This window comes from Piliocolobus tephrosceles, unplaced genomic scaffold, assembly GCF_002776525.5.
Source record: "Piliocolobus tephrosceles isolate RC106 unplaced genomic scaffold, ASM277652v3 unscaffolded_31760, whole genome shotgun sequence".
Classification (NCBI taxonomy): Eukaryota; Metazoa; Chordata; class Mammalia; order Primates; family Cercopithecidae; genus Piliocolobus; species Piliocolobus tephrosceles.
In genome coordinates, this window is record NW_022315155.1 from 1 (window position 1) to 13948 (window position 13948).

Here is a 13948-nt window from a genome sequence, read left to right on the forward strand (position 1 = left end):
TATGCTCAGTATCTGGGTGAGGGAGTTGTTCGTACCCCAAGCCTCAGCACCACACGGTATACCCAGGTAACAAACCTGCACATATACCCCTTGAATCCGAAATAAAAGTTGAAATTATTAAAAATAGAAGAGACGCCCCATCCTCCTGTAGGCCTTTCCCCTGCCACATGGATAAGGCTCATGGTGAACCCCTGTTGACCAACGGTGAGGCCAGATCCAGACCCTCCAAATTCCCGATCTTCAACTCATGAGTGACTAGCTGAACTGTTTGTCCATACTGAACAATCTGGATAAAATGCCTGTTGACTTGTCCATACTTTAGTCAGGCTTACTGGTTCCCCGCAGGCTGTGACCTTGGCCCACCTTGAGCAGCACAGAAATCCCCCTAACAGCTCCTCCTCAGAATCTCAATTTCAGGAGAAAACACTCCCTGATCCACTGTCCCATCTGTCACTCCTCATCCCACCCCACCCGCCCCGGTCTTTCTAGCCGTGCTGACTCCTCCCTGCAAATGTGAAGGCCTCTCTGTAGCCTGGGATAGAGGTTCTTGCTGTCAAAGGAGTGGACCTCCTACTGCAACAGCCCCCTCCCTACTGCAGTGGGCTCTCCTTAGGCTGGAATGCAGTGGTGCGATCTCAGCTCACTACAGCCTTGACCTCCTGGGCTCAAGCAATTCTCCTGCCTCAGCCTCCCCAGTAGCTGAGACCACAGGTGCTTGCCACCACACCTGGTTAATTTTTATATTTTTTTGTAGAGACCGGGGTCTCCCCATGTTGCCCAGGTGGATCTTGAACTCCTGGGCTCAAGTGATCCACTTGCCTCAGCCTCCCAAAGTGCTGGGATTGCAGGCATGACTCACACACCTGGCTGAGAGTGTTAAGATACTTAAAATCTCAGGCCAGGCGCGGTGGCTCATGTCTGTAATCCTAGCAATTTGGGAGGTCCAGGCCAGAGGATCCCTTGAGGCCAGGAGTTCAAGACCCACCCAGGGAAACAAGGCGGAAGGTCCTTGCACGGGTCTTTGGTGACCACAGTGGGGTGGGTGCCCCGTGCAGATCCCTCCACCCAGACCAGACGCACCCCTCGATCGATCGGGAGCACAGCCTGCACTGAGCCCCTCAGTAGGCACTGCCCTGGGGAAGGGAAATGCCTCACCCAGGGCCACGCCTCCTCCCTGGAAGCAGCCAGAACCTAAAGACTGATTGGAACGGGGAACAAAGGCCAGGCCCTCCCACCTCAGCCTCACGTTCCTGCAGGCTCCTCCCAGCGCCCCTGGGGTGGGCTGAGGCCTCAGTGGTAACCGTCTTGCCACTCAGCTCCTCCCTCTGCCCAGTCACGCTTCCCTCCCTCCCTTGAGGATGTGATCCCAAGAGCACTCCCCCAGAAACTTCCTGCATAAAGCTCTGCTTCAAGGCGGGGCGTGATGGCTCACGCCTGTAATCCCACAACTTTGGAGGGCCAACGCAGGTGGATCGCTTGAGCCCAGGAGTTCAAGACCAGCTTGCACAACATGACAAAACCCTTTATTTACAAAACAACAACAACAGGGGGAAAAAAAAAACACAGAAAAAAAAAATTAGCATGGCATGGCGGTGTGCACCTATAGTCTCAGCTACTTGGAAGGCTGAGGTGGGAGGATCGCTTGAGTCTAGGAGGAGAAGGCTGCAGTGAGCCGTGATCGAGTCACTGCATTCCAGTCTGGACAACAGAGCAACACGCTTCCCAAAAACACAAACAAACAAAACGAAAAAACCAAGTCTCCGCTTCAGAGGCATCTGCTGGGAGCCCAACGAGCCCAACCGAGAGTCGGCGTGAGCTTACAGTGGGCATCACGCAAGTCATGGCGCTGGGGCGTTGTCTGCATGAGGTTCCCATTGTGGGTCATCAGAGCCAGACCTGAGCGTGCATCCAGGTCAGCCCCAGCACACCCTAGGAGCCTCGGTGTCTTCACCAGTAAACAGACAACAGAACCTACCATGCAATGACCATGAAGAGTCTAGAAGTTAGCACCTGCCGGCCCAGGGAACAGTCATTCAGGATTGCTGGGGTTAAGTAGCAACGCTGTCCCGCAGAGGCAGGTGGGCATGGCCACGAGGGGTGCGTGGGGGTGTGGGGCACTAGTACCTGAGTGTCTGTCTGGTGGGACCCTCCCACTTCGTACCCTGCCTGGTTTCCTCATCTGCAAATGAGCTGATCTAGAATCTTCTTTCTAGGTCTGGATTGAGGGCCAAGCACATGGAGACTGGGAAGGAGTGTGCGGAATGGGTGGGCTACTGAGCGCTTGGGAAAGGGCAGCTGCCTCCAGGGCAAGCCTGTCTCCCAGGGTCTGGAGGGCCTCAGGGCTGCAAACCGCCCCTCAAATCAGCCTCTTCCTATGGGCTCGGGAGACACCCAGTGCTCCACCCAGATCCTGCCTTCTGGGAGAGGGGTGACCCCATCTGGCAGTTGAGAAACTTGCAAAATGTCAGCCTACAATGAAGTCTTTGGGTCTCAAATCAGAAGAGATCATGTAGCTGGTGGAAGGCAGTTGAGTTTTGGCGTCAGGACACCTGCACTTGAATCCCACGTGGATTTGAGTCACCTCTTGGCTGTGTGACTGCGGGCAAGTTAAATGCCTCTATCGTGGGCACAGGATGCCTGCCGCCTGGGGTTTTAGTTAAGATTAGAGTTTGGAAGTTCACTGTGAATGCCTGGCATATAGCAGGTGCTTAAATAAGGAGCAGCTAGCATTTACAAGCATCAGGATTTTTTTCTGTAGGATGTAAATTTTCAGATCCAAATGCCAGCACATTCATTCTGGCCAATGGAACAAAAGGAAAACATTTTGCATTGAGGCTGTACTAGGAAAGCCAGGATACAAGGTCACAGGGATCAACCAGGGGCCACAACAACTTCTGAAAAAAATAAGTTGTTTTTTTTTTTTTTTTTTGAGATGCAGTCTCGCTGTGTCGCCCAGGCTGGAGTGCAGTGGCCGGATCTCAGCTCACTGCAAGCTCCGCCTCCTGGGTTTACGCCATTCTCCTGCCTCAGTCTCCCTAGTAGCTGGGACTACAGGCGCCCACCAGCACGCCCAGCTGGTTTTTTGTATTTTTAGTGGAGACGGAGTTTCACCGTGTTAGCCAGGATGGTCTTCATCTCCTGACCTCGTGATCTGCCCGCCTCGGCCTCCCAAAGTGCTGGGATTACAGGCGTAAAGACACCGCGCCCCGCCCAAAAATAAGTTTTTAAAGAGCAGCCCTGACATTGGGAAGCTGGCGTGGCGCTCACAGCCGCACCATACTGTTCTCCTGCTGGACATAAGCAGCCCCACAGAACGCCAGCCCCAGACAGAGCGACCTGGAGACAAAGATGAAAGGAGACCAAGCCAGGCCACTTCATTACTTCGTCTAAGCACAGATGTGAGAAGTTCACTGCACCACCCACAAAGCACCAAACACTCCCAGCCAAAACCAGTGGCTGTTTCTTCTTTGTCAGTTACAGCCTATTCTTCCCTCTAGTCTTCCCTTCTCATAGATTAGGTATCATTTATCAAGACACCCAGTCATGGAACCGCCCTCACTTTCTAACAGCATCTAGTTTAAAGCAAAGTCAGACATTGCCCTCAAATCCCCGGCCTATATCATTTTTAAAGATGCTATACTGAAATATTTAGGGGTGAAATTATATAATGATTATATTTATTTTTAAACATTTCAGAAAAAAAAATACATGTAAAGCTAAAGTCACAAGATTTTACTGATTGTGAAATATTGGTGGTTTATAGTTGTTCATCATACTAACATCCATGTGACTGGTATACTAAAAATCTTTTTAAATATTTATTTATTTATTTATTTATTTATTTATTTATTTAGAGACATGGCCTCGCTCTGTCACCCAGGTTGCAGGGCAGTGGTGCAATTACAGCTCACTGCAGCCTTAGACTCCTGGGCTCAAGCAATCCTTCTGCCTCTGCCTCCCAACTAGCTGGGACTACAAGCATGCATCAGCATGCCCAGCTAACTTTTTTTCCTTTTCTTGTAGAGATGGGGTCTTGCTATGTTGCCCAGGCTGGTCTCCAACTCCTGGCCTCAAGTGATTCTCCAGCCTCAGCCTACCAAAGCACTGGGATTGCACAGGGGGGCCACCATGCCTGGCCTATTTGAATTTTTTTAAGGATAAATAACTTTTATTTAATTTCTAATTTAAGCTATGGTATTTGAGGTCTCTTTGTTATGGCAGTTTATTTTATTTTTATATTTTGTTTGTTTGTTTGTGACAGGGTCTCACTCTGTCACCCAGGCTAGAGTGCAGTGGCACCATCTTGGCTCACTGCAACCTCCGCCTCCCAGTCTCAAGAGATCCTCCCACATTAGCCTCCCAGGTAACCCGAGTATCTGGGACCACAGGTGCACACTACCATGCCCAGCCAATTTTTTATGTTTTGTAGAGATGGGTTTTGCTATACTGCCCAGGCTGGTCTTCAACTTGTGAGCTCAAGTCATCTGCCTGCTTTGGCCACCCAAAGTGCTGGGATTGCGAGAGTGAGCCACCATGTCTGGCCTATTTGAATTTTTTAATTGAAAAGCAAAAATGAACAAAAAAATAATTTGGGCCCACAAATACACAGTTATTTGATTTTCACCAAAGGCACTAAAACAATTCAACATGGAAAGGAAAGTCTTTGCAACAAATGGTTCAGAAACAACCATAGGGGAAAGAAATTAACATTAATCCCAACCTCACACCAAAACAAAAAAGTTATATAAAATAGAATTTACACTTAAACATAGAAGCTAAAATTTAAAAGTTTCAGGGAAAAAAAAACACACACACACAGAAGAGTGTCTTTTTTTTTTTTTTTTTTGATGGAGTCCCGCCCTGTCACCCAGGCTGGAGTACGATCTCGGCTCACTGTAAGCTCTGCCTTCCAGGTTCAAGCGATTCTCCTGCCTCAGCCACCCAAGTAGCAGGGATTACAGGCCCAGGCCATCACGCTCAGCTAATTTTTTATTTTTATTTTTTGTACAGATGGGGTCTCACAGAACTCCTGAGTTCCAGGGATCCTCCCTGCCTCAGCTTCCCAAAGTTTTGAAATTATACAGTTTAAACAACTCAGTTCTGTGTGTGTGTGTGTGTGTGTGTGTGTGTGTGTGTGTGTGTGTGAGACAGGGTCTCACTGTGTCACCCAGGCTGGAGTGCAGTGGCGTGAATTTGGCCCAATGAAATCTCCACCTCCCAGGCTCAAGCGATCCTCCCACCTCAGCCTCCCCAATAGGGTAACTGGGATTACAGGTGGACTACCAGGTTTTGCCATGTCGCCCACGCTGGTCTCAAACTCCTGAGCTCGGGGGATCAGTCCACCTCAGCCTCCCAAAGTGTTGGGATTACAAGCTGAGCCACTATCCAGGCCAGTCCTTTTACTGGGGGTTGGGGGGTGGGGGGGTTGTTTGTTTAATGGACAAAATATTTGAAGAGATACTTCACAAAGGAAGATAAACAAATGGTCCATAAACACATGAAAACGTGCACATCGTCATCCCTCATCAGCTAAATGCAAATTTAAACCATAGGAAAATGCTACATACCCACAAGAACATCTAGAAGTTAAAAAAAAAAAAAAACAACCAGAACGCTTGGACATTGTTGATGCAGGAAAATAGTACAACCTAGTACAACCACCTTGTGGCAAAAGTTTTTTTTTTTTTTTTTGAGACAAAGTCAGGCTCGGTAACAGGCTGGAGCACAGTAGCGCGATCTCGGCTCACTGCAACCTCCGCCTCCCGGGTTCACACCATTCTCCTGCCTCAGCCTCTCGAATAGCTGCGACCCTGTAGTCCGCCACCACGCCCGGCTAATTTTTTGTATTTTTAGTAGAAACGGGGTTTCACCGCGTTCGCCAGGATGGTCTAGATCTCCTGACTTTGTGATCCGCCCGCCTCGGCCTCCCAAAGTGCTGGGATTACAGGCGTGAGCTACTGCGCTCAGCCAAAAGTTTTTTTTTTTTTTCCCAACTAAACATACACATCTTCTGTGACCAGAAGTTCTACTCCTAGGCATTTACCAAAAGCATATATCCATGAAGACTTGTGCACAAATGTTCGTAGCAGCATTATCCATAATTGCAAAAAAAAAAAAAAGGAAAAAGAAAAAAAAACTGGAGCAAGCCCAAATATCTACCAACAAGAAATGCAGCCTGGGGCCTGGGCAACATGGTGAAACTCCATCTCTTAAAGAGAGAGAGAGAGAGACAGAGACAGAGAGAGACAGAGAGAGAGAGAGAGAAAGAGAGAGAGAGAGAGAGCCCGAGAGCGAGCGGTGGGCACTCACTTGTAGTTTCAGCTAATCAGGAAGCTGAAGTGGGAAGACAGATCCCTTGAGCCCGGGAGGTCGACGCTGCAGGGAGCCTTGATCCTAGGCCCTGCACTCTGGCCTGCGTGACAGGGTGAGAACTGATCTCAGAACAAAAGAAAGAGAGAGAGACAGAAAGAGAAAGAAAAGAAAAGAAAAGAAAAAAATAAAAGAAGGAGGGAAGGAAAGAAGGAAGGACGGAAGGAAGGGAGGGAAGGAGGGAGGGAGGGAAGGAATTGTGGGATACTATTCCGCAACTAAAAGGAGCAAACAATGTCAGCTTCTCGGGAGGCTGAAGCAGGAGAATCGATTGAACCCGGGAGACAGAGACTGCAGTGAGCAGAGATTGCGCCACTGCCGCTCCAGCCTGCGCGACAGAGTAAGACTCCGTCTCCAAAAAAAAAAAAAAAAAAAAAGGCGGTGGGGGCGCGGACAAGCTGCCGGTAAACTCAACAACGTAGAGGAATCTCAAAAACATTATGCTGAGTGAATGAAGCCTTACGCCAGAATAAGTGGGAAGATAAATCACTATAAACTGGTAACACCTTTCTGGAGAGTAATTTGCTGATGTGTATCTTTAAAAGTTACAGAAATTTGACCCATTAATTCCACTAGATATTTCTCCTAAGGAAATCATTATGATGTTATACAGAGATTGAGCCACAAGGATAATCTTGCAATATTATTTACAGTTGGGAAAAAAAGAAAGAAAAAAAAACACCTGGTAACAATCCAAGTGTCCCACAAGTGGTTGCTTATATAGGTTAGAGCTCTTCCAAACAACAGAACAATGAAAATGGCGTTGTAGAATATTTCCTTTTGCATTTCCACTCCATTTTCTCCAGGACCGCAAGCTCCAGCTCCACACCCTAACTGATGGCCTCCCATTCCCCAAGCAGCTTCTTCTAAACGTCCCCCTCTCAGAAAATGGTGCCAGCGCATCCCGGCTGTTCCACCCCCATGCCCACAGTCAACGCCAGACGGTTCCGCTGCCACTGTCACGTCTCTCTGAGGTCCCTCTACACCCTCTCTCGGGACTCCCATGCCCACTGATACTACCACATCCAGCGTGAGCACTTCCTTTTGTTGTTTCTTTCTTTGCTCGTTTTGGAGACAGGGTCTTGCTCTGTCTCCCAGGCTGGAATCCAGTGCCGCAATCATAGCTCAGCGCAGTCTCCACCTACTGGGCTCCAGCCATTCTCACGCCTCAGCCTTCCAAGTGCTGAAACGTCCTTTACCAAGCTCAAGGGGACCCAGGGAAGCAGCTCAGAATTATCATGAGAAATAAAACACAGCCGTGTGTGCTGACTAATTATGATGGCAAAGACGAGACGAGCGGGTTTCCGTAGTGTAGTGGTTATCACGTTCGTCTCACACGCGAGAGGTCCCCGGTTCGAAACCGGGCGGAAACACTTTCTCCTACTTTTAACCCCATTGCTTCAAATTTATTACACTGAAGACTAGAACACCCCACCGCTATCTCCACCTGGTTAAGGAGAGAAGGCTATTAAGGGTATTTAAACCATTGCCTTTCTGCCTCAATCATTGATTGGCACCTGGGAAGAACTGAACCCACCTCACTTGCTGTGGGCACCAGCGCGAGGAACTCCCCACAAAGCCCGTCCCGTGGGTGGATGCACACTGCCAAATGGAATTCCCGGTGACGAAGAAGCGTGCCAGAGAGAGTTTCCGGGGCCCGAGAAAGCGGGGGCCCAAGTGGAGTTCCTTCTTTTGTAACCCATGAAGGGGCAAAAATGGAGAAATCACAACAAACTGGCAGCGGTGGGATTCGAACCCACGCCTCCGAAGAGACTGGAGCCTTAATCCAGCGCCTTAGACCGCTCGGCCACGCTACCTCCCTTCTGGGGCCCGTCTCCACCTTTTCCTTCCTTATACAAGACCCCCAAGGTCCCTGGGCCAACAAGGTGTTGGGGCGAATCCACAGGGCATCGCAGAACCACCGCCTTCCAGCAGGATTCGCTGGGCCAGAGGCACTGGCTGGGAAACGGCTCGACCAGCGCCCTGGAAGAAAAGATTCGCGAAGCGCAGGCCTCGGGATATGCTTTGGGGGCCACTCAGAAATCACCCACATTGGCCCTCTTCGGGGAGCCGGGGTGAGAGGAGGGGAAGCCTCCTACATTCTCACTTTAAAGAAAAATAAAAATAAATAAACCAGGGCAGACCCCGTCAGTTTGGCGGCCGCGTATTCCTGCAGCTGCGGCGCCGCACTCCACAGGCAGCTGCGCAGAGGACGCGCCTCCGGGGAGAGCCACCGCCGGTCCGTCCTTCCGTCCGCGGCCCAGTCCGCGGGAGCTCGGCGCCCGCTCTGCCCGGATCCGCCCTGGCCCGGGGCTCCCGCCCGCCGTCCAGTCCGCCCCGCGGACCCCGATCAGCCTCGCCGTGCACGGCCCCGCCAGGCTCGGTTCTGGACTCGCGCTTCCATTGCCCCCGCCTGGCTCCCAGTTTCTTTCCGGCTCCCGCGGAACCCACCTAGTCCCAGCGAATCTCCGCCAGCTCTTCTCCCCCTCCCGCTACGCCCCGGGCTATGCTCTCCCACTTCTCACCTCGCCCGCGGCTTGGGGGGGGTACTGAAGGAGACGGGAGAGGAGGGGACCCCAGGGCCGAAGCGCCCGGGGGGCGGAGGTCGACCCGGTTTTCCAGCCGCTGCCCCGGAGGGAGTTCCGAGGGTCCCACGCGGCCACCCCCAGTCCCGCGCCGTCAGCGCCGACTTCATGAGAAACCCTGAGCCCGCTGGAGGACAGCGAGGACTTCCACTGACGCCGGGACGCCGCCCCCGGGAGCTGTGCGGGGACCTCCAGGGCCCGAGGCGGGCGGCCTGCACTCCTCGCTGCCGCCGCACCCACACGGGACCCCGCCACCGCCGGGCCGCTCGCCGGGCAGCAGCGCAGGAGCAGCTCGTCCCATCGCAACGCGTGGCGCGACCTGTCCCACGCCGACCTCAGCACCAGGCAGTCCAGAGCTCGGCGGAGAAGCGGCTTGCGCTGTGGCAGATCTGCGAGTGGATGGTCAAGAGCGTGCCCTGCTTCAAGGATGAGGGCGACAGCAACAGCTCGGCCGGCTGGAGGAATTCACTTCCTCATCTTCTGTTCCTACACAGCAAGTTGGCGCGCAGAACGAAGGAACTGGAAAAAATGTTCAGTGGATGCTGGATCCAGAGGGCTGCAAGGGTGGGAGATCTCTTAGGACAAGAGCTGCATCCATGGACAGCAACAGCAAATGCGCTCAGAGCCTAAGCCAAGCTGCCATGAAAAAAGCACCCCTGCAGTCTAGCCAGGGGAATGCCGGAGACAGCCCTGGACCCCAGTTTTCAAAATGGCCTGCAAGCCCTGGCTCTCACACCAATGATGACTTTGATAGCTGGAGTACATTTCGCCCTGGAACTAGCTCAATTGCTAGTACTATTACTGGGAGACTTTCACCTATTATAGCCTAAGGAGACGGTCTTGGAGATGGGGACGTGCATTCTGCAGGGTACCCACCATCTGCGGCAAAGATGCCCCTATTTCACCCAGTCTGAGACAAGCAATCCTGAAACATGGAAAACTTTTTGGGTGATCTCAATCTTATCTCGTCACCAACATCATTAACTATGTCTACCCAGTCGGCACCTGGCACCATGATGCAGCAGACGCCATGCCACTCATTTGTGCCACCAAATACCAGTCTGAATTCAACCAGCCAGACTACAAAAAAATAGACGTAGGGCGGGTCTTCCATGAGCCCTTTGCCCCAGATGCCTATGCAAACACTCCAGGACCACAAATCAAGTTATGGAGCTGTGAGTCCATGTCTAACTGTGCAGCAGGACTCCTGGAGGAGTTGCTGACTTCTGACTCTCCTCCCCATGACATTGTGACACCAGCGGATCCTGGGGTAGCCCAACCCAACAGCCGGGTTCTGGGCCAGAATATCATGATGGGCCTTAATTCAGCCATGTCAGCCTATGGCAGCCAAGCATCTGGATGCAAAATGAGGCATGCCAGCTCCCATATCCACCCTGGGCATGCTCAGCAGACTGCAGTTCATGGCTGTACCCCGTCTCACATGGGAAACACCATGCCCCACACCTCAGGTGTGCACCACCTGACCCCAGTGAAGACACCTTTACCAGGTCCTCTGCCCCATCCCATGCAGATGAGTGCCCTGGGCGCTACTCCTCAGTGAGCCGCTGCAGTGTCTATGGCAGAATGGGCCTCCTCCACCAGGAGAGGCTCCCAAGTGACTTGGACGGCATATTCATTGAGCACTTGGACTGTGACATGAAATCCATCATTCTGAATGACCTCACGGAGGGAGATACATTGGATTTTTCAGCTTGACAATGTTTTGCCTGAGCCAAAGCTCCTCACACAGTGTCAATGACAAGGACACATAGCTGCGTGTCAAGCTAAGAACTGGTGAGCACACTACACTTAAAAGTACTTCATCGGCCAGGCGCGGTGGCTCCTGCCTGTAATCCCAGCACTTTGGGAGGCTGAAGCAGGCGGATCACGAGGTCAGAGGATCCAGACCAACCTGGCCAACATGGCGAAACCCTGTCTCTACAAAAAATACAGAAATTGCTTGGGTGTGGTGGTATGCGCCTGTAATCCCAGGAGGCTGAGGCAGGAGAATCTCTTGAACCTGGGAACTGGAGATTGCACCGCTGTACCCCAGCCTGGCAACAGAGCAAGATTCCGTCTCAAATAAAAAATAATAATAATAATAATAATTCAGATTGTCTGACAGCAGAAACTGAGAGAAGCAGTCCAAAGATGTCCTTCACCATTCCCTTTTAGTTTTCTTGATTAAAAAAAAAATCATAATCTCCCTTTTTCCTTTCATGAGACTTGGCACCAAAGACATTTTTCCTGTGCAGGATGTTTGCCGGATGCACGCAGGTTATGTGCTGCTGTAGATAATAACCGAGCCATTGGAAATTTCATTATGATGAAGTGCCAAACTCACTACACCACATAACTGCAGCAAAGACTTTCAGGTCCTGGTGTGCTTTAACTTCTGTATATAATAGAAGTAGTAAATACAAATTGTGTGTGTTTTTGGTTTTTTAAAATATCCATTTGGTTTAAGGAAAGTTTATGCTGTTGTTGTAATACGGTGCTGGTCTCGTCTTAATAAGTTACTTTTTTTTTTTTTCGCACTACCTGTTTTCTGCAGAACTGACAGATCACAAAGAACTGAATCTGCATTCTGCACCTCCACTGAACAACTTTGGACCTGTTCACGTTGTCACAGAATTCACATGAGAACCAAGTAGCCTGTTATCAATCTCCTCAATTAATGGACTTGTCAGACTTTTATAGTTATATGCAGAAGATTGAAGCTGGACCCATTTCTTGCACAATACACAAAAATCAACTCAGGAGGGATTAAAGACTTAAATGTAAAACCCAAAACTATAAAAACCCTGGAATACAACCTAGGCAACGTCATCCTGGACATAGGGATGAGCCAAGATTTCATGACAAGACACTAAAAGCAATCGCGACAAAAGCAAAAATTGCCAAGTGGGATCTAATTAAACTAAAGAGCTTCTGTGCAGCAAAATAAACTATCAACAGAGTAAGCAGACAACCTACAGAATGAGAGAAAATATTTGCAAATTATGCATCTGACAAAGGTTTAATATCCAGCATCTATAAGGATGTTAAACAAATTTACAAGAGAAAAGCATACAACCCTATTAAAAGTGGGCAAAGGACATGAACAAACATTTCTCAAAAGAAGACATACATGTGGGCAACAAGCAAATGAGAAAAAGCCCATCACTGATCATTACAGAAATGCAAATCAAAACCACAGTGAGATACTATCTGAAACCAATCAGAATGGAGATTATTAAAAAGACAAAAATAATGGATGGTGGTGAGGTGGTAAAGAAAAGTTAGCACTTATACACTGTTGGTGGGAGTGTAAACAAGTTCAACCGCTGTGGAAGACAGTGTGATTCCTCGAAGAGCTAAAAGCAGAACTATCCTTCAATCCATTGCAGCACAACTCACAATGGCAAAGACATGGAATCAACCTAAATGCCCATCAATGACAGATTGGATAAAGAAAACGTGGTACATATACACCATGGAATACTATGCAGCCATAAAAAAGGATCAGATCATGTCTTTGGCGGGAACATGGATGGAGCTGGAAGCTATTATCCTTAGCAAACTAATGCAAGAACGGAAAACTAAATACCGCATGTTCTCACTTATAATTGAGAGCTAAATGGCAAGAAGGAAACAACAGACTCTGAGGTTTACTTGAAGGTGGAGAGTGGGAGGAGGGAGAGGAGCAGAAAAGATAGCTATTGAGTACTGGGCTTAATACCTGGGTGATGAAATAATCTATATGACAAACCCCTGTGACATGAGTTTACCTATGTAAAAAAAAAAAAAAAAAAAAGCCCTGACATGCACCCTGAACCTAAAATAAATGTGAAAAAATATTAATATAAGGATGCATTGTTTCTGTAATATAGAGGTATGGAATATATTTAGGTAATCAATATGTTACTTGGAAAGTTCTGATCTGACAAACTGATGAGGTCTAAATTAATGAGCAAATGTTGCATCCCGGTGAGCAGTAAATCAGCGGAACATCGTGGGAGGACAAGGGCACTTACAATGGAAACCATTCTCCAAACTTACTACTTGGACTGTTCAGCTGCTGGATAGATGCTTCCAAAACCCCAGCCACCCACCTGAAAATTCTTACATTCACCCCTAAGAGTTCTAATTTATAACTAATTTTAAACGACACATTCCATTTGGCTTTAGTTTGGGAATAATCATTCAGTAAAAACTGTAGTATGGTTTATGGGAACAAACCAGCCTGGCATTATACTTGGCTTCTCATTGAGGTGGGCACAGCCGGGCAGTGTGGCCAGAGATGGCCATGCCCTCCTGCATTCTGCCTCCACAGTTTAGTGACAGTGCGGTTCCACCTTCCTGTTCCCATACTCTCTGAAAAGCACCTGATGACGCTGATGTACTTACAGACACGAGACCAATCTTTGCTATAATTGTTTCAAACCATAAATGTACGTAAATTATGAAACAGACAACAGACAATAGACTGTGAGCATGTATTGATTGTCCCACCTTTTTTGTTTTGTTTTCTTTTGTTTTTGTTTTAACTTAACTTGAGCATACACTGGGAATTTCCCAATTAAAAAATAATACTAATAACCTAGTTTGGCAGAGGCACCAATCCTTTCAGAAACGTCTCTCAGTAACCACACTGGCAGGGTCTCCAGAGCCTCCTTCCATGGCACAGCTGCCGGAGGTTCCCCCTTTAAATGAGACTTGCTCAAGGGACCCCATTTGGAGAGAACCTGCATCAAAACACGCTTGCACACTGTACAGAAAGTTATTTTTCTGATTAGAAAAATTCATATTTAAAAAAATAACAAAATTCAGGGTATTCTATAGAAATAAAACCTGAAAAAGCCACAACTCAGGGATAACCATCCATATTTGGTGAGCAAATCTCCAGTTTGTTTCCTGTTGAGCTTTCCCTGAGCCAATATGTCTACGTCCTTAGCTGTGATTTTACTAGAGATAAACACTTAAATTATACTTTTACGACTTTGATTCTGTGT

At 48.9% G+C, this 13948-nt stretch overlaps 2 non-coding genes and 1 pseudogene across 2 annotated transcripts; 2 read left to right on the top strand and 1 right to left on the bottom strand.

The window, feature by feature from the left end:
* The first annotated feature begins 7175 nt into the window (after window positions 1-7175).
* Window positions 7176-10670, top strand: LOC111535609 (annotated as a pseudogene).
* Window positions 7670-7742, top strand: TRNAV-CAC. Its single transcript has one exon. It is a non-coding gene; the product is annotated as a tRNA-Val (tRNA).
* Window positions 8105-8186, bottom strand: TRNAL-AAG. Its single transcript has one exon. It is a non-coding gene; the product is annotated as a tRNA-Leu (tRNA).
* Window positions 10671-13948: the final 3278 nt, after the last annotated feature.